Source organism: Cryptomeria japonica, unplaced genomic scaffold, assembly GCF_030272615.1.
Source record: "Cryptomeria japonica unplaced genomic scaffold, Sugi_1.0 HiC_scaffold_421, whole genome shotgun sequence".
In the NCBI taxonomy this organism is placed as follows: Eukaryota; Viridiplantae; Streptophyta; class Pinopsida; order Cupressales; family Cupressaceae; genus Cryptomeria; species Cryptomeria japonica.
Genome location: NW_026729241.1, coordinates 90,001 through 110,000, shown reverse-complemented (window position 1 = coordinate 110,000; position 20,000 = coordinate 90,001). Strand labels below are relative to the sequence as shown.

Here is a 20,000-nt window from a genome sequence, read left to right as displayed (position 1 = left end):
GCGCACCATGGCCCTCCAAGGTGCGCAGCATGGCGTGCACGAAGTCGGAGCCCGGTTTGCCCCGGGTGCGCACCTCGCGTGCACCTTCGCCAGGGTGGGCACCTCGGTGCGCACACCTTCTCAATGTTTTCTTGCCTTTTCTGGAAATTGGTGAAGGCAGCGCATCAAAGGTGCGCACCTCGGTGTGCTCCGAGGTGCGAACCCGAGAGCGCTCCGAGGTGCCCACGAAGTCGAAAGTCGGGTTAATTGCATTGTTTTCCCCGGGTGCGCTCCGAGGTGCGCAACATCGGTGCGCACCAAGGAGGGCTCCGAAGTGTGCTCCAAGGTGCGCACGATTCGGAGCTCGGTTTGCCCGGGGTGCGCACACCTTGGCTGGGTTGCGCACCCTTTGTGCGCTCCAAGGTGCGCACGAAGTCGGAGCTCGGTTTGCCCCGGGTGCGCACCTTCGCCAGGGTGCGCACCTTGATGCGCACGCCTTGGCTGGGCTGCGCACCTTGGTGGGCGCCATGGTGCGCACCTTTCGTGCGCTCCAAGGTGCGCACGAAGTCGGAGCTCGGTTTGCCCCGGGTGCGCACCTTGGTGGGCGCCATGGTGCACTCCGAGGTGCCCAAGATTGGTGCGCACCAAGGAGCGCTCCGAAGTGCGCTCCAAGGTGCGCAGGTGCGCGCGAAGTCGAAAGTTGGGTTAATTGTCCGGTTTGCCTCGGGTGCGCACCTTGCGTGCACCTTCGCCAGGGTGGGCGCCTTGGTGCGCACACCTTGGCTGGGCTGCGCACCCGGGCGCGCACACCTTGGCACCCGCGTTTCCTTCATTTTAAATTTTTTTTTTTTACAATCTCTCAAGTGGGAAATTCTATAATCTCAACTTTTTTTGCCTTTTCAGGAAACTTTTGAATGGAGCGCATCATTGGTGCGCTCCGAAGTGTGCTCCAAGGTGCGCACCTCTGGTGTGCTCCAAAGCTCTCTCTAGCTGCGTGCACCTGCCCCGGCCGCGCACCCGGCCCCGCCCAGCTTCGCTCACCTGTCCCGGGCGTCTGGTGCGGAACCTTAGAGTAAGAAACATCACCGTGCACCTTGGCCAACGTGCGCGACTCGACCGAGCGCGCACTGGCCGAGGTGCACACCGATTTCACCTGGGTGCGCGCGCAGCACCTCGGGCGCACCGGGGTGCGCGCACAACGCCCGGGTTGCACCGTGGCCTGTGTGCTCGGGGCGCCTCGGGTGCGCGCTCGGTGTCGCCCCCGCGCGCGCGGTAGTGCGGGCAGCGCACCCCGGCCCGGCCCGGCCCCGACGAGAACGCAAACGGGCAAAAGGTTTATTCAAATAGCATTGCGACGCCCGGCGAAAAACTAAAAAAGGGTGCAACACCGGGACTTCCCGGGAGGTCACCCATCCCAGTACTACTCCGGCCCAAGCGCGCTTAACTGCGGAGTTCTGATGGGATCCGGTGCACTAACGCTGGTATGATCGCACCCGTTATGAGCTTGTCGCAGTGTGTACTTAGCAAACCGCGACCCACGTGCGAATCCACCCCGGCCACCCACCCCCGTCGAGGTGCACACCCTCCCTCGCGAAGTGCGCCCCGTTCGCCAAGTGTGAGCCCTGCCCGGGTGCGCGCACCTTGCTAGGGCGTCGGGTGTGCACCCGGCCCGGCCTACGTGCGTGCACCTGGACGGGGCGTCGTGTGCGTGCAGTGTCCCGTCTGCAACGCGGTGCCCACACACCACCTCGGGCGCAACGACCTGCGCTCACATGTGGGCCGAGTGCACCTTGGTGCATGTTCGGGGCGCCTCGGGTGCACGCTCGATCTTGCCCCGGTGCACCAAGGCGCTCGGTTTGCCCCGGGTGCGCACTTGGTGCAAGGTGGGCACCCAAAATAGGGATCAAGCACCAAAACACAAGTTTCGGGATGCAAAATGGGACCCAAGGACCACAAATGCGTTCCAAGACCCATGATGGGTCCACGAGAACAAAAATGTGTTCCGAGACTTAATAAACAAATATTGGGTTTTAGGAGAAGAAACATGCTCTGATGCCCAAAACGAGAATCGACCCCGAAAAGGCCACAGGCCAAAAGTGGGATGCGAGACAAAAAAAAATGGGACCCGAGGACCAAAATTGGGTTCCCAGGTCGAAGACAGGGCAACCGGACAAGAAACGACCTCTAAGGCTCGAAATGAGTCCCGACGACTAAAACTTGACAAGAAGCACCCATCAGGCACCCAACTCGACACCCATGGGATGCCGACCCACCCGGGCTTCCACCTAGCACACCTTGGCACCCACCCACCCTCGCACCCAACCTCGCACCCAACTTAGCACCTTTGAACCCACATTGGCACTCACCCTGACCCTGGCACCTTGGAACCCACATTGGCACTCACCTTGACCCTGGCACCCACCTTTGCACTCACCTTGGGACCCACCCTGGCTCCCACCTCGGCACCCACCCAGACACCCACCTTGGTTCCTTGGCACCCACCTTGGATCCTTGGCACCCACCCCGACACCCACCTTGGCACGCAACTTGGCTACTTGCCACCCACCTTGGCTCCTTGACGCCCACCCCGACAACCACCCCGTGACCTACCCTGGCTAGGGTTGGTGCACACCCACCCTGGTGCCCACCTTGGCACCCACCCCATGACCCACCTTGGCACGCACCTTAGTACCCACCCCGTTACCCACCCTAGGACCCACCCCGTGACCCACCTTGGCCAGGGTGGGTGCCTTGGTGCGCACAACTTGCCTGGGCTGCACACCAGGGCGGGCTCAAGATGGCACCCGCGTTCCGTTTTTTTCACTATCTTTCAAAACGGAAATTTTAAAATCTCGTTTTTTTTTTTTTTTTGCCTTTTCTGGAAATTAGTGAAGGCAGCGCATCAAAGGTGCGCAATGCTGGTGCGAACCCGGGAGCGCTCCGATGTGTGCTCCAAGGTGCGGCGTGCACGAAGTCCGAGCCCGGCTTGCCCCGGGTGCGCACCTCGCGTGCACCTTCGCCGGGGTGAGCACCTTGGCTGGGTTGCGCGCCCTGGTGCGCACCAAGGAGCGCTCTGAAGTGTGCTCCAAGGTGCGGCGTGCACGAAGTCGGAGCTCGGTTTGCCCCGGGTGTGCACCTCGGGTGCGCACCTCGCGTGCACCTTCGCTGCGGTGGGCACCTTGGCTGGGTTGCGCGCCTTGGTGGGCACCATGCAGTGCACGAAGTCGGAGCCCGGTTTGCCCCGGGCGCGCACCTCCGCCAGGGTGGGCACCTTGGTGCGCACAACTTGCCTGGGCTGCGCACCAGGAAGGGCTCAAGATGGCACCCGCGTTCCGTTTTTTTCACTATCTTTCAGAACGGAAATTTTAAAATATCGTTTTTTTTTGCCTTTTCTGGAAATTAGTGAAGGCAGCGCATCAAAGGTGCGCAACGCTGGTGCGAACCTGGGAGCGCTCCGATGTGTGCTCCAAGGTGCGGCGTGCACGAAGTCGGAGCCCGGTTTGCCCCGGGTGCGCCCTGGTGGGCACCATGGTGCGCACCAAGGAGCGCTCCGAAGTGTGCTCCAAGGTGCGGCCTGCACGAAGTCGGAGCCCGGTTTGCCCCGGGCGTGCACCGCGGGTGGGCACCTTGGTGCGCATGCCTTGCCTGGGCTGCGCACCAGGGCGGGCTCAAGATGGCACCCGCGTTCCGTTTTTTTCACTATCTTTCAAAACGGAAATTTTAAAATCTCATTTTTTTTTGCCTTTTCTGGAAATTAGTGAAGGCAGCGCATCAAAGGTGCGCACCTCGCTGCCCACCACGGTGCGCAACGCCGGTGGGCACCCGGGAGTGCTTCGAAGTGTGCTCCAAGGTGCTGCGTGCACGTTGTCGGAGCCCGGTTTGCCCCGGGTGCGCACCTCGCGTGCACCTTCGTCGGGGTGGGCACCTTGGCTGGGTTTGCCCCGGCTGCGCTCCGAAGCGGGGTTATTGGAGCGCCGCCTCTTTTTTTGTCGGAGCGTTTGGTGGGGTTTCTCGCATTGGCTCTTCCCAGGCCCGGTTGCCACCCTGGCGCGCACGAAGTCGGAAGTAGGGTTAATTGCCCGGGTGCGCACCTTTGCCAGGGTGGGCACCTTACCTGGGCTGTGCACCCGGGCGGGCTCAAGATGGCACCCGCGTTCCGTTTTTTTCACTATCTTTCAAAACGGAAATTTTAAAATCTCCTCTTTTTTTTGCCTTTTCTGGAAATTAGTGAAGGCAGCGCATCAAAGGTGCGCACCTCGCTGCCCACCTTGGTGTGCTCTGAGGTGCGCACCCGGGAGCGCTACGAAGTGTGCTCCAAGGTGCGGCGTGCACGTTGTCGGAGCCCGGTTTGCCCCGGGTGCGCACCTCGCCTGCACCTTGGCCGGGGTGGGCACCCTGGCTGGGTTTGCCCAGGGTGCGCTCCGAAGCGGGGTTACTGGAGCGCCCCCTCTTTTTTTGTCAGAGCGTTTGGTGGGGTTTCTCGCATTGGCTCTTCCCAGGCCCGGTTGTTGGGTGCGCTCCCACCCTGGCGCGCGCGAAGTTGGAAGTTGGGTTAATTGCCCGGGCGCGCACCTTCGCCAGGGTGGGCACCTTGGTGCGCACACCTTGGCTGGGCTGCGCACCAGGGCGGGCTCAAGATGGCACCAGCATTCCCTTTTTCTCACTATCTTTCAAAACGGAAATTTTAAAATCTCGTTTTCTTTTGCCTTTTATGGAAATTAGTGAAGGCATCGCATCAAAGGTGCGCACCTCGCTGCCCACCTTGGTGTGCTCCGAGGTGCCCACCACGGTGCGCTCCGAGGTGCCCACCACGGTGCGCAACGCCGGTGCGAACCCGGGAGCGCCCCGATGTGTGCTCCAAGGTGCGGCGTGCACGAAGCCGGACCCCGGTTTGCCCCGGGTGCGCACCTCGCGTGCACCTTGGTGCGCACACCTTGGCTGGGTTGCGCGGCCTGGTGGGCACCATGGTGCGCACCAAGGAGCGCTCCGAAGTGTGCTCCAAGGTGCGGCGTGCACGAAGTCCTAGCCCGGTTTGCCCCGGGTGCGCACCTTCGCCGCGATGGGCACCATGGCGTGCACGAAGTCGGAGCCCGGTTTGCCCCGGGTGCGCACCTCGCGTGCACCTTCGCCGGGGTGGGCACCTCGGCTGGGTTGCGCGCCCTGGTGCGCACCAAGGAGCGCTCCGAAGTGTGCTCCAAGGTGCGGCGTGCACGAAGTCGGAGCCCGGTTTGCCCCGGGTGCGCACCTTCGCCGCGGTGGGCACCCTGGTGCGCACCATGGCGTGCACGAAGTCGGAGCCCGGTTTGCCCCGGGTGCGCACCTCGCGTGCACCTTCGGCGGGGTTGCGCGCCCTGGTGCGCACCAAGGAGCGCTCCGAAGTGTGCTCCAAGGTGCGGCGTGCACGAAGTCGGAGCCCGGTTTGCCCCGGGTGCGCACCTCGCGTGCACCTTCGGCGGGGTTGCGCGCCCTGGTGGGCACCATGGTGCGCACCAAGGAGCGCTCCGAAGTGTGCTCCAAGGTGCGGCGTGCACGAAGTCGGAGCCCGGTTTGCCCCGGGTGCGCACCTCGCGTGCACCTTCGCCGCGGTGGGCACCATGGCGTGCACGAAGTCGGAGCCCGGTTTGCCCCGGGTGCGCACCTCGCGTGCACCTTCGCCGGGGTGGGCACCTCGGCTGGGTTGCGCGCCCTGGTGCGCACCAAGGAGCGCTCCGAAGTGTGCTCCAAGGTGCGGCGTGCACGAAGTCGGAGCCCGGTTTGCCCCGGGTGCGCACCTCGCGTGCACCTTCGCCGCGGTGGGCACCATGGCGTGCACGAAGTCGGAGCCCGGTTTGCCTCGGGTGCGCACCCCGCGTGCACCTTCGCCGGGGTGGGCACCTCGGCTGGGTTGCGCGCCCTGGTGCGCACCAAGGAGCGCTCCGAAGTGTGCTCCAAGGTGCGGCGTGCACGAAGTCGGAGCCCGGTTTGCCCCGGGTGCGCACCTCGCGTGCACCTTCGCCGCGGTGGGCACCTTGGCTGGGTTGGGCACCATTGAGCGCTCCGAAGTGTGCTCCAAGGTGCGCACCATGGCCCTCCAAGGTGCGCAGCATGGCGTGCACGAAGTCGGAGCCCGGTTTGCCCCGGGTGCGCACCTCGCGTGCACCTTCGCCAGGGTGGGCACCTCGGTGCGCACACCTTCTCAATGTTTTCTTGCCTTTTCTGGAAATTGGTGAAGGCAGCGCATCAAAGGTGCGCACCTCGGTGTGCTCCGAGGTGCGAACCCGAGAGCGCTCCGAGGTGCCCACGAAGTCGAAAGTCGGGTTAATTGCATTGTTTTCCCCGGGTGCGCTCCGAGGTGCGCAACATCGGTGCGCACCAAGGAGGGCTCCGAAGTGTGCTCCAAGGTGCGCACGATTCGGAGCTCGGTTTGCCCGGGGTGCGCACACCTTGGCTGGGTTGCGCACCCTTTGTGCGCTCCAAGGTGCGCACGAAGTCGGAGCTCGGTTTGCCCCGGGTGCGCACCTTCGCCAGGGTGCGCACCTTGATGCGCACGCCTTGGCTGGGCTGCGCACCTTGGTGGGCGCCATGGTGCGCACCTTTCGTGCGCTCCAAGGTGCGCACGAAGTCGGAGCTCGGTTTGCCCCGGGTGCGCACCTTGGTGGGCGCCATGGTGCACTCCGAGGTGCCCAAGATTGGTGCGCAACAAGGAGCGCTCCGAAGTGCGCTCCAAGGTGCGCAGGTGCGCGCGAAGTCGAAAGTTGGGTTAATTGTCCGGTTTGCCTCGGGTGCGCACCTTGCGTGCACCTTCGCCAGGGTGGGCGCCTTGGTGCGCACACCTTGGCTGGGCTGCGCACCCGGGCGCGCACACCTTGGCACCCGCGTTTCCTTCATTTTAAATTTTTTTTTTTTACAATCTCTCAAGTGGGAAATTCTATAATCTCAACTTTTTTTGCCTTTTCAGGAAACTTTTGAATGGAGCGCATCATTGGTGCGCTCCGAAGTGTGCTCCAAGGTGCGCACCTCTGGTGTGCTCCAAAGCTCTCTCCAGCTGCGTGCACCTGCCCCGGCCGCGCACCCGGCCCCGCCCAGCTTCGCTCACCTGTCCCGGGCGTCTGGTGCGGAACCTTAGAGTAAGAAACATCACCGTGCACCTTGGCCAACGTGCGCGACTCGACCGAGCGCGCACTGGCCGAGGTGCACACCGATTTCACCTGGGTGCGCGCGCAGCACCTCGGGCGCACCGGGGTGCGCGCACAACGCCCGGGTTGCACCGTGGCCTGTGTGCTCGGGGCGCCTCGGGTGCGCGCTCGGTGTCGCCCCCGCGCGCGCGGTAGTGCGGGCAGCGCACCCCGGCCCGGCCCGGCCCCGACGAGAACGCAAACGGGCAAAAGGTTTATTCAAATAGCATTGCGACGCCCGGCGAAAAACTAAGAAAGGGTGCAACACCGGGACTTCCCGGGAGGTCACCCATCCTAGTACTACTCCGGCCCAAGCGCGCTTAACTGCGGAGTTCTGATGGGATCCGGTGCACTAACGCTGGTATGATCGCACCCGTTATGAGCTTGTCGCAGTGTGTACTTAGCAAACCGCGACCCACGTGCGAATCCACCCCGGCCACCCACCCCCGTCGAGGTGCACACCCTCCCTCGCGAAGTGCGCCCCGTTCGCCAAGTGTGAGCCCTGCCCGGGTGCGCGCACCTTGCTAGGGCGTCGGGTGTGCACCCGGCCCGGCCTACGTGCGTGCACCTGGACGGGGCGTCGTGTGCGTGCAGTGTCCCGTCTGCAACGCGGTGCCCACACACCACCTCGGGCGCAACGACCTGCGCTCACATGTGGGCCGAGTGCACCTTGGTGCATGTTCGGGGCGCCTCGGGTGCACGCTCGATCTTGCCCCGGTGCACCAAGGCGCTCGGTTTGCCCCGGGTGCGCACTTGGTGCAAGGTGGGCACCCAAAATAGGGATCAAGCACCAAAACACAAGTTTCGGGATGCAAAATGGGACCCAAGGACCACAAATGCGTTCCAAGACCCATGATGGGTCCACGAGAACAAAAATGTGTTCCGAGACTTAATAAACAAATATTGGGTTTTAGGAGAAGAAACATGCTCTGATGCCCAAAACGAGAATCGACCCCGAAAAGGCCACAGGCCAAAAGTGGGATGCGAGACAAAAAAAAATGGGACCCGAGGACCAAAATTGGGTTCCCAGGTCGAAGACAGGGCAACCGGACAAGAAACGACCTCTAAGGCTCGAAATGAGTCCCGACGACTAAAACTTGACAAGAAGCACCCATCAGGCACCCAACTCGACACCCATGGGATGCCGACCCACCCGGGCTTCCACCTAGCACACCTTGGCACCCACCCACCCTCGCACCCAACCTCGCACCCAACTTAGCACCTTTGAACCCACATTGGCACTCACCCTGACCCTGGCACCTTGGAACCCACATTGGCACTCACCTTGACCCTGGCACCCACCTTTGCACTCACCTTGGGACCCACCCTGGCTCCCACCTCGGCACCCACCCAGACACCCACCTTGGTTCCTTGGCACCCACCTTGGATCCTTGGCACCCACCCCGACACCCACCTTGGCACGCAACTTGGCTACTTGCCACCCACCTTGGCTCCTTGACGCCCACCCCGACAACCACCCCGTGACCTACCCTGGCTAGGGTTGGTGCACACCCACCCTGGTGCCCACCTTGGCACCCACCCCATGACCCACCTTGGCACGCACCTTAGTACCCACCCTGTTACCCACCCTAGGACCCACCCCGTGACCCACCTTGGCCAGGGTGGGTGCACCCACCCTGGTGCCCACCTTGGCACCCACCCATCCTAGCACCCAGCCTGTGACCGGGCTTGGAACCCAACCTTGCACCCGTCTTGGCCAGTGTGGGTGCGCACCCATCCTGGCACCCACGTTGTGACACACCCTTTAACCCACGCACCCTAGCAGCCACGTTGGCACCCACCTTGGAACACAACCTAGCAACTTGGCACCCACCCCGTGACCCACCTTGGCATCCACCATAGCAGTCGCCCACTTGGCACCCACCTTGGAACCCAAGTTGGCACCCACCTCGGCACCCACCTTGACACTTGTGGACCCACCTTGCCACTCACCCTAGCATCGACCCATCCTAGCACCCACCCTGGCACCTTTGCACCCTAGCACTCACCCATCCTAGCACCTAACCTGTGACCCACCTTGACACTCACCCTCGCACCCACCTTGGAACCCAACCTAGCACCCACCCACCCTGACACCAACCCTAGCACCTACCCACCCTTGCACCCACCCTGTGACCCATCTTGGCACCCACCCATCCTACCACTCAACCTATCACCCACCTTCTCACCCACCTTGGCATCCACCTTAGCACCCACCCACACTGGCACCTTGGCACCCACCTCGGGCAAGGTGGGTGCACACCCACCCTGACACCCAATTTAGAACCAACCGAGCATGTTACCCACCTTGGCACCCACATTGCAGCCCACCCTAGTACCCACCCTATGACCCACATTGGCATCCACACCCTAGCACCCAGGCACCTCGACACCCGCCTTGACACGCACCCTAGCACTAAACCTGTGACCCACCTTGGAACTCACCCTAGAACCCACCCACCCTGTGAACCACCTTGGCATCCACCTTAGCACCCACCCACCTTGGCACCCACTCTAGCACTCACCCATCCTAACACCCAACTTGTTACCCACCTTGGCACCCGCCCTCGCGTCCACCTTGAAACCCACCCTAGCACCCACCCACGCAGGAGCCCACCTTGGCACCCAACCTAACACCCACGCATCCTGGCACCCAACTTGTGACCCACCTTGGAACCCACCCTAGTACCCACCTTTGAACCCACTATATCACCAACCCACCTTGGCACCCACCCTATGACCCTCTTTGGAATCCACCCTAGCACGCACCCACCCTGGCACCCACCATGGAGCGCACCCTAGCACCCACCCACCTCGGCACGCACCTCAACACCCACCTTGGTGTGCGCACTGCGCCAACCTCTCAAAGACCCTATGTGGTGCGCTCCAAAGTGTACACCTTTGGTGCGCTCCAAGGTGCGCACCTTTGGTGCACACCGAGGTGCACACCAAAGTGTGCACCGAGGTGAGCACCAAAGTGCACTCCAAGGTGCACACCAAGGCGTGCACCTTTGGTGCGGTCAATGCAAACGAATTCGGAAGTTGGGGTCGATGTCCTAATCGCTGCTGCAGACTACACGTATGAGAATCGGACAAATAGCTTTATATAGGGGAGGTGTTGCGTTTGATGGGTCGACTCCCCTGGTTGTGTGCACTGCACCAACTTCAAAGACCCTGTCTTGTTTAAGAAGTCAAAAGTTGGGGTGGATGTCCTAATCATTGCTGCAGTCTACGCATGTATGAGAATCAGACAAATAGCTTATATAGGGGAGGTGTTGCATTCGGTGGGTTGACTCCCCTGGTTGTGCGCACTGCGCCAACCTCAAAGACCCCGCATAGCAGAAGAAGTCGGAAGTCGGATTTTGGTGAGCACCAAGGCGTGCACCTTTGGTGCGGTCAACGCAGACGAATTCAGAAGTTGGGGTGGATGTCCTAATCGTTGTTGCAGGCTACACATGTATGAGAATCAGACAAATAGCTTATATAGGGGAGGTGTTGGGTTTGATGGGTCAACTCCCTTGGTTGTGCGCATTACGCCAACCTCAAAGACCTTGTTTTCGTTAAGAAGTCAAAAGTTGGGGTCAATGTCCTAATGGCTCCTGTAGGCTACACATGTATGAGAATCGGACAAATAGCTTATATAGGGGAGGTGTTGGGTTTGATGGGTCGACTCCCCTGGTTGTGCGCATTACGTCAACCTCAAAGACCTTGTTTTCGTTAAGAAGTCAAAAGTTGGGGTCGATGTCCTAATTGCTCCTGTAGACTACACATGTATGAGAATCAGACAAATAGCTTATATAGGGGAGGTGTTGGGTTTGATGGGTTGACTCCCCTAGTTGTTCGCATTACACCAACCTCAAAGACCTTGTTTTCGTTTAGAAGCCGAAAGTTGGGGTCGATGTCCTAATTGCTCCTGCAGGCTACGCATGTATGAGAATCAGACAAATAGCTTATATAGGGGAGGTGTTGGGTTTGATGGGTCGACTCCCCTGGTTGTGCGCATTGCGCCAACCTCAAAGACCCTGCATTGCGGATGAAGTCGAAAGTCAGAGTTTGGTGTGCTACAAGGTGTGGTCGAAGGTGCTCACCTAGGTGTGCACCTTTGGAGCGCAGGAAAAGTGCCCTCCAAAAGTGCGCACCTTTGGAGTGCACAAAAGTGCCCTCCAAAAGTGCGCACCTTTGGAGCGCACAAAAGTGCCCTCCAAAAAGTGCCCTCCAAAAGTGCGCACCTTTGGAGCGCACAAAAGTGCCCTCCAAAAAGTGCCCTCCAAAAGTGCGCACCTTTGGAGTGCAGAAAAGTGCCCTCCAAAAAGTGCCCTCCAAAAGTGTGCACCTTTGGAGTGCACAAAAGTGCCCTCCAAAAGTGCGCACCTTTGGAGCGCAGAAAAGTGCCCTCCAAAAAGTGCCCTCCAAAAGTGCGCACCTTTGGAGCGCAGAAAAGTGCCCTCCAAAAAGTGCCCTCCAAAAGTGCGCACCTTTGGAGCGCAGAAAAGTGCCCTCCAAAAAGTGCCCTCCAAAAGTGCGCACCTTTGGAGCGCAGAAAAGTGCCCTCCAAAAAGTGCCCTCCAAAAGTGCGCACCTTTGGAGCGCACAAAAGTGCCCTCCAAAAAGTGCCCTCCAAAAGTGCGCACCTTTGGAGCGCACAAAAGTGCCCTCCAAAAGTGCGCACCTTTGGAGCGCACAAAAGTGCCCTCCAAAAGTGCGCACTTTTGGTGCGCACCAAGGCGCTGGTTCGGTCGTTGCAGGCGAGTTCGGAAGTTGGGGTCGATGTCCTGAGCGGAGGTGCAAACTACACAGGTGTCGGAATCGGACAAATAGCTTATATAGGGGAGGTGTATGCTTCGATGGGTCGACTCCCCAGGTTGAGCGCACCGCGCCAACCTCAAAGACCCTACGGTATGGATGAAGTCGGAAGTTGGGTCCGATGACCGATTCGATTAGTAGGTATGCTCATGAGGTCGGAATTTGGGTCCGATGACCTGCCATGTGCAGGAAGGCGAATGTTGGCACTGTGCGTTGCAAGGTGCACACCAAGGTGCTGGTGCGGTCTTTTTAGTCGAGTTCGGAAGTTGGGGTCGATGTCCTGATCGGAGGTGCAAGCTACACAGGTGTGGGAATCGGACAAATAGCTTATATAGGGGAGGTGTATGCTTCGTTGGGTCGACTCCCCGGGTTGAGCGCACCGCGCCAACCTCAAAGACCCTACGGTATGGATGAAGTCGGAAGTTGGGTCCGATGACCGATTCGATATGTAGGCATACTCGCGAGGTCGGAATTTGGGTCCGATGACCTGCCATGTGCAGGAAGGCGAATGTTGGCACTGTGCGTTGCAAGGTGCGCACCAAGGCGCTGGTTCGGTCGTTGCAGGCGAGTTCGGAAGTTGGGGTCGATGTCCTGATCGGAGGTGCAAACTACACAGGTGTGGGAATCGGACAAATAGCTTATATAGGGGAGGTGTATGCTTCGTTGGGTCGACTCCCCGGGTTGAGCGCACCGCGCCAACCTCAAAGACCCTACGGTATGGATGAAGTCGGAAGTTGTGTCCGATGACCGATTCGATATGTAGGCATACTCGCGAGGTCGGAATTTGGGTCCGATGACCTGCCATGTGCAGGAAGGCGAATGTTGGGACTGTGCGTCGCAAGGTGCGCACCAAGGCGCTGGTGCCGTCGTTGCAGTCGAGTTCGGAAGTTGGGGTCGATGTCCTGGTCAGAGGTGCAAACTACACAGGTGTGGGAATCGGACAAATAGCTTATATAGGGGAGGTGTATGCTTCGATGGGTCGACTCCCCGGGTTGAGCGCACCGCGCCAACCTCAAAGACCCTACAGTATGGATGAAGTCGGAAGTTGGGTCCGATGACCGATTCGATACGTAGGCATATTGGCGAGGTCTGAATTTGTGTCCGATGACCTGCCATGCGCAGGAAGGCGGAATTTGGGTCCGATGACCGAGTTGATGGCGTGCCATGCGCAGAAAGGCGGAATTTGGGTCCGATGACCGAGTTGATGTTGATGGCCCGCCATGCACAGGAAGGCGGAATTTGGGTCCGATGACCGATTTGAAGGCGTGCCATGCGCAGAAAGGCGGAGTTTGGGTCCGATGACCGAGTTGATATTGATGGCCCGCCATGCGCAGGAAGGCGGAATTTGGGTCCGATGACCTGACATACGCATGGAGTCCGACTCGGGGGCCGATGTTCGATTCGATGACTTGCATTGTGGGTAAAGTCGGAAGTTGTGGTCTTTGACCCGATTCGATGACCAGACTTCGGCTGCTTGAGAATCGGACAAATAACTTATATAGGGGAGGTAGTGTTCTCGAGCATCCTCCCCCCGTGCCCGTTTATGTCGATTGATGCTGGTGCTCGACTGGTTGGAGCGCTCGGATGCAAAAATCTTGCACCAGGATTTATCGATTGTGATGGACACGGCAAGTCTCCTGATTGCTATGCAGGAGCTCATCGTGAATCTCTATGCGGCCTTGGTATGGACTCGACCTGCGGAATGGTTCGGCAATGGTAGTCGCTCCAACACGTCCTTGCAATGGCCACAGAGGTGATTCGACTAGAGCTCCAGTCTAGCTTTTGGGTTGCTTGGCGGACTGGTATAGCCGCGATCGAGTTCCGGCCATGAACGTTTTAGATAGCTCTTGGGCTTTCTGGGACGGAAGTCGGAAGTTTGGGCTGTTGTCCGATTTGATGACCATTCTTCGGATGTGTGAGAATCGGACAAATAACTTATATAGGGGACTGTGTTGTCTCACGCAGCCCCCTCCGTGCCCCTCTATCTCGACCGATGTTGGTGCTTGAAAGGGTTGGGATCGCTCGGATTTATAAACGTGCACCACCATTTGTCGAGTGTGAGGGACGCGGCAGGTCTCCTAAATGCTATACGGGCGCTCTCTGAGAATCTCTATCCGGCCTCGACACAGACTAGTCTTGCTGAATGGTTTGGCACTGGTAGTCGATCCAACACGTCGTTGTTGTGGCCGCCTAGGCGATTCGATTCGAGCCCCCGTCTAGCTTTTGGGTTGCTTGGCGGATTTTGCCCTATCCGCAAGTGAGCTCGGTCCCTAAACGTTCGAGAAACCCGATTGCTATGCGCCGACTCTCTTTCTTGCGAGCCTCCATCTAGCTTTTGGGTCTCTACGGAACGGAAGTCGGAATCTGGGACCGTTGTTTGATTCGACGAGGCAGACTACGGTTGTGCGAGAATCGGACAAATAACTTATATAGGGGAGGTGTTGACTGGAGCATTCTCCCCCGTGCCCCTCTAACTCGACCAATGCTGGCGCTCGAACGGTGGTAGCGCTCGGATTTTCGTTGAGCGCCAGCATTGGTCGATTTAGAGGGGCATGCGAGATTCCCGAATGCTATGCGAGGGCTCTAACGGAAATGTCTATTGGTTTCGGTATGGATGCAATTGCGAGTGGTTCGGCAAAGGTAGTCGTTCCGATGCGTCCATGTCGTGGCCAAATCGATAATTCGATTTGAGCCCTCGTATAGCATTTGGGTCTCTCGATGTGATTCCGCATTCCAGTCCCTTTGGGCACTGCTTGAGCCGCATCCCAGGGGGTTCCCTTCCCAATAATCTGCCTCGCAACCCGATTGCTATGCGGTGAGGCTCCTCGGCCGCCTCGGAACTATCTGTGTATCAGACGCATCGCGGGATAAGGGGTTGGCAACGGTAGTCGCCCCAAGCGCGTCCGATGCTTGGACCATTCCGAGGCGGCCCTGAAGCCTCTTCCGTCTAGCCGTTGGGTCCTTCTCGCCGCATCCCTTGCCTCGCACCCCGATTGCTATGCGGTGAGGCTCCTCGGCCGCCTTGGAACTATCTGTGTATCAGACGCATCGCGGGATAAGGGGTTGTCACTGGTAGTCGCCCCAAGCGCGTCCGATGCTTGGACCATTCCGAGGCGGCCCTGAAGCCTCTTCCGTCTAGCCGTTGGGTCCTTCTCGCCGCATCCCTCGACTCGCACCCCGATTGCTATGCGGTGAGGCTCCTCGGCCGCCTTGGAACTATCTGTGTATCGGACGCGTCGCGGGATAAGGGGTTGTCACTGGTAGTCGCCCCAAGCGCGTCCGATGCTTGGACCATTCCGAGGCGGCCCTGAAGCCTCTTCCGTCTAGCCGTTGGGTCCTTCTCGCCGCATCCCTCGCCTCGCACCCCGATTGCTATGCGGTGAGGCTCCTCGGCCGCCTTGGAACTATCTGTGTATCGGACGCGTCGCGGGATAAGGGGTTGTCACTGGTAGTCGCCCCAAGCGCGTGCGATGCATGGACCATTCCCAGGCGGCCCTGAAGCCTCTTCCGTCTAGCCGTTGGGTCCTTCTCGCCGCATCCCTCGCCTCGCACCCCGATTGCTATGCGGTGAGGCTCCTCGGCCGCCTTGGAACTATCTGTGTATCGGACGCGTCGCGGGATAAGGGGTTGTCACTGGTAGTCGCCCCAAGCGCGTCCGATGCTTGGACCATTCCGAGGCGGCCCTGAAGCCTCTTCCGTCTAGCCGTTGGGTCCTTCTCGCCGCATCCCTCGCCTCGCACCCCGATTGCTATGCGGTGAGGCTCCTCGGCCGCCTTGGAACTATCTGTGTATCGGACGCGTCGCGGGATAAGGGGTTGTCACTGGTAGTCGCCCCAAGCGCGTCCGATGCTTGGACCATTCCGAGGCGGCCCTGAAGCCTCTTCCGTCTAGCCGTTGGGTCCTTCTCGCCGCATCCCTCGCCTCGCACCCCGATTGCTATGCGGTGAGGCTCCTCGGCCGCCTTGGAACTATCTGTGTATCGGACGCATCGCGGGATAAGGGGTTGTCACTGGTAGTCGCCCCAAGCGCGTCCGATGCTTGGACCATTCCGAGGCGGCCCTGAAGCCTCTTCCGTCTAGTCGTTGGGTCCTTCTCGCCGCATCCCTCGCCTCGCACCCCGATTGCTATGCGGTGAGGCTCCTCGGCCGCCTTGGAACTATCTGTGTATCGGACGCGTCGCGGGATAAGGGGTTGTCACTGGTAGTCGCCCCAAGCGCGTCCGATGCTTGGACCATTCCGAGGCGGCCCTGAAGCCTCTTCCGTCTAGCCGTTGGGTCCTTCTCGCCGCATCCCTCGCCTCGCACCCCGATTGCTATGCGGTGAGGCTCCTCGGCCGCCTTGGAACTATCTGTGTATCGGACGCGTCGCGGGATAAGGGGTTGTCACTGGTAGTCGCCCCAAGCGCGTCCGATGCTTGGACCATTCCGAGGCGGACCTGAAGCCTCTTCCGTCTAGCCGTTGGGTCCTTCTCGCCGCATCCCTCGCCTCGCACCCCGATTGCTATGCGGTGAGGCTCCTCGGCCGCCTTGGAACTATCTGTGTATCGGACGCGTCGCGGGATAAGGGGTTGTCACTGGTAGTCGCCCCAAGCGCGTCCGATGCTTGGACCATTCCGAGGCGGCCCTGAAGCCTCTTCCGTCTAGCCGTTGGGTCCTTCTCGCCGCATCCCTCGCCTCGCACCCCGATTGCTATGCGGTGAGGCTCCTCGGCCGCCTTGGAACTATCTGTGTATCGGACGCGTCGCGGGATAAGGGGTTGTCACTGGTAGTCGCCCCAAGCGCGTCCGATGCTTGGACCATTCCGAGGCGGCCCTGAAGCCTCTTCCGTCTAGCCGTTGGGTCCTTCTCGCCGCATCCCTCGCCTCGCACCCCGATTGCTATGCGGTGAGGCTCCTCGGCCGCCTTGGAACTATCTGTGTATCGGACGCATCGCGGGATAAGGGGTTGTCACTGGTAGTCGCCCCAAGCGCGTCTGATGCTTGGACCATTCCGAGGCGGCCCTGAAGCCTCTTCCGTCTAGCCGTTGGGTCCTTCTCGCCGCATCCCTCGCCTCGCACCCCGATTGCTATGCGGTGAGGCTCCTCGGCCGCCTTGGAACTATCTGTGTATCGGACGCGTCGCGGGATAAGGGGTTGTCACTGGTAGTCGCCCCAAGCGCGTCCGATGCTTGGACCATTCCGAGGCGGACCTGAAGCCTCTTCCGTCTAGCCGTTGGGTCCTTCTCGCCGCATCCCTCGCCTCGCACCCCGATTGCTATGCGGTGAGGCTCCTCGGCCGCCTTGGAACTATCTGTGTATCGGACGCGTCGCGGGATAAGGGGTTGTCACTGGTAGTCGCCCCAAGCGCGTCCGATGCTTGGACCATTCTGAGGCGGCCCTGAAGCCTCTTCCGTCTAGCCGTTGGGTCCTTCTCGCCGCATCCCTCGCCTCGCACCCCGATTGCTATGCGGTGAGGCTCCTCGGCCGCCTTGGAACTATCTGTGTATCGGACGCGTCGCGGGATAAGGGGTTGTCACTGGTAGTCGCCGCAAGCGCGTCCGATGCTTGGACCATTCCGAGGCGGACCTGAAGCCTCTTCCCTCTAGCCGTTGGGGCTTTCTCGCCGCATCCCTCGCCTCGCACCCCGATTGCTATTCGGTGAGGCTCCTCGGCCGCCTTGGAACTATCTGTGTATCGGACGCATCGCGGGATAAGGGGTTGGCAGTGGTAGTCGCCCCAAGCGCGTCCGATGCTTGGACCATTCCGAGGCGGCCCTGCAGCCTCTTCCGTCTAGCCGTTGGGGCCATCTCGCTGCATCCCCCACCTCGCACCACGATTGCTATGCGGTGAGGCTCCTTGGCCGCCTCGGAACTATCTGTGTATCGGACGCATCGCGGGATAAGGGGTTGTCACTGGTAGTCGCCCCAAGCGCGTCCGATGCTTGGACTATTCCGAGGCGGCCCTGCAGCCTCTTCCGTCTAGCCGTTGGGGCCATCTCGCCGCATCCCCCAGCTCCTCGGCCGCCTCGGAACTATCTGTGTATCGGACGCATCGCGGGATAAGGGGTTGGCAGTGGTAGTCGCCCCAAGCGCGTTCGATGCTTGGACTATTCCGAGGCGGCCCCGCAGCCTCTTCCGTCTACCCTTTGGGGCCATCTCGCCGCATCCCTCGCCTCGCACCCCGATTGCTATGCGGTGAGGCTCCTCGGCCGCCTGGGAACTATCTTCGTATCGGATGCATCGCGGGATAAGGGGTTGTCACTGGTAGTCGCCCCAAGCGCGTCCGATGCTTGGACTATTCCGAGGCGGCCCTGTGGCCTCTTCCGTCTAGCCGTTGGGGCCATCTCGCCGCATCCCTCACCTCGCACCCCCATTGCTATGCGGTGAGGCTCCTCGGCCGCCTTGGAACTGTCTTCGTATCGGAAGCATCGCGGGATAAGGGGTTGTCACTGGTAGTCGCCCCAAGCGCGTCCGATGCTTGGACTATTCCGAGGCGGCCCTGCAGCCTCTTCCGTCTAGCCGTTGGGGCCATCTCGCCGCATCCCCCACCTCGCACCCGGATTGCTATGCGGTGAGGCTCCTCGGCCGCCTTGGAACTATCTTCGTATCGGACGCATCGCGGGATAAGGGGTTGTCACTGGTAGTCGCCCCAAGCGCGTCCGATGCTTGGACTATTCCGACGCGGCCCTGTGGCCTCTTCCGTCTAGCCGTTGGGGCCATCTCGCCGCATCCCCCACCTCGCACCCCGATTGCTATGCGGTGAGGCTCCTCGGCCGCCTTGGAACCATCTTCGTATCGGACGCATCGCGGGATGAGGGGTTGTCACTGGTAGTCGCCCCAAGCGCGTCCGATGCTTGGACCATTCCGAGGCGGCCCTGAAGCCTCTTCCGTCTAGCCGTTGGGGCCTTCCCGCCCCATCCCTCGCCTCGCACCCCCGATTGCTATGCGGTGAGGCTCCTCGGCCGCCTTGGAACCATCTGTGTATCGGACGCATCGCGGGATAAGGGGTTGGCACTGGTAGTCGCCCCAAGCGCGTCCGATGCTTGGAGCATTCCGAGGTGGCCCTGAAGCCTCTTCCGTCTAGCCGTTGGGGCCTTCCCGCCCCATCCCTCGCCTCGCACCCCGATTGATATGCGGTGAGGCTCCTCGGCCGCCTTGGAACTATCTGTGTATCGGACGCATCGCGGGATAAGGGGTTGGCACTGGTAGTCGTCCCAATCGCGTCCGATGCTTGGACCATTCCGAGGCGGCCCTGCAGCCTCTTCCGTTTAGCCGTCGGGGCCTTCCCGCCGCATCCCTCGCCTCGCATCCCGATTCCTATGCGGTGAGTCTTCTCGGCCGCCGCGGAACTATACCTGTTATTGCTACTGCATCCTTCGGCTGGTAACCTCCTCTGCCGCCTTGGAACGTTCTCTTTGTCGGACGCGTCGCGGGATAAGGGGTTGGCACTGGTAGTCGCCCCAAGCGCGCCCGATGCATAGACCGCTCCGAGTTGACCTTGCTTTCAGCCTCTCACATGCATAGACCTCTCTGAGTCGACCCTGCAGCCTCTCACGTTTAGCCTTTGGAATCTCGCCTCACAACATGATTGCTATCCTTGATGCATCCCTTGCCTCGAGCCCTGATTGCTTTCTTGGCTGCATCCCTCCTCTCCTCACAGCCCGGTTGTCATCACTGCTTCATCCGTCGCTTCATGCATTCTGGCTGCTGGGCCCTTCCCACCGCACACCTCGATTGCTATCTCTTCTGCATCACACACCCCGATTGCTATCTCTGCTACATCCCTCGGCTCTCACTTCTGCATCCTTCGCCTCCCACCTCGATTGCTATCAATGCTGCATCCGTAACCTCACACCCCGATTGCTATGCGGGGAGGCTCCTTGGCCGCCTTGGAAATTTCTGTGTGTCGGACGCACCGCGGGATAAGGGGTTGGCACTGGTAGTCGCCCCAAGTGCGCCCGATTCTTAGACCGCTTCGAGGTGACCTCGTAGCCTCTTTCGTCCAGGCTTCCTGCCTTCAACGCCCTTTTTACACCTCGATTGCTATGCGCGGGCTCGTTGGCGTCTATCACCTCTCTGCGAAGAGTG

The 20,000-nt window shown here is 60.5% G+C and overlaps 2 non-coding genes across 2 annotated transcripts; both read right to left on the bottom strand.

Moving 5' to 3' along the window:
* Nucleotides 1-1,355: 1,355 nt before the first annotated feature.
* Nucleotides 1,356-1,474, bottom strand: LOC131871511 (5S ribosomal RNA). The gene has a single exon (XR_009369726.1). It is a non-coding gene; the product is annotated as a 5S ribosomal RNA (ribosomal RNA).
* Nucleotides 1,475-7,389: 5,915 nt separating this feature from the next.
* LOC131871519 (5S ribosomal RNA) lies at nucleotides 7,390-7,508 on the bottom strand. The gene has a single exon (XR_009369734.1). It is a non-coding gene; the product is annotated as a 5S ribosomal RNA (ribosomal RNA).
* Between the last annotated feature and the right edge of the window lie 12,492 nt (nucleotides 7,509-20,000).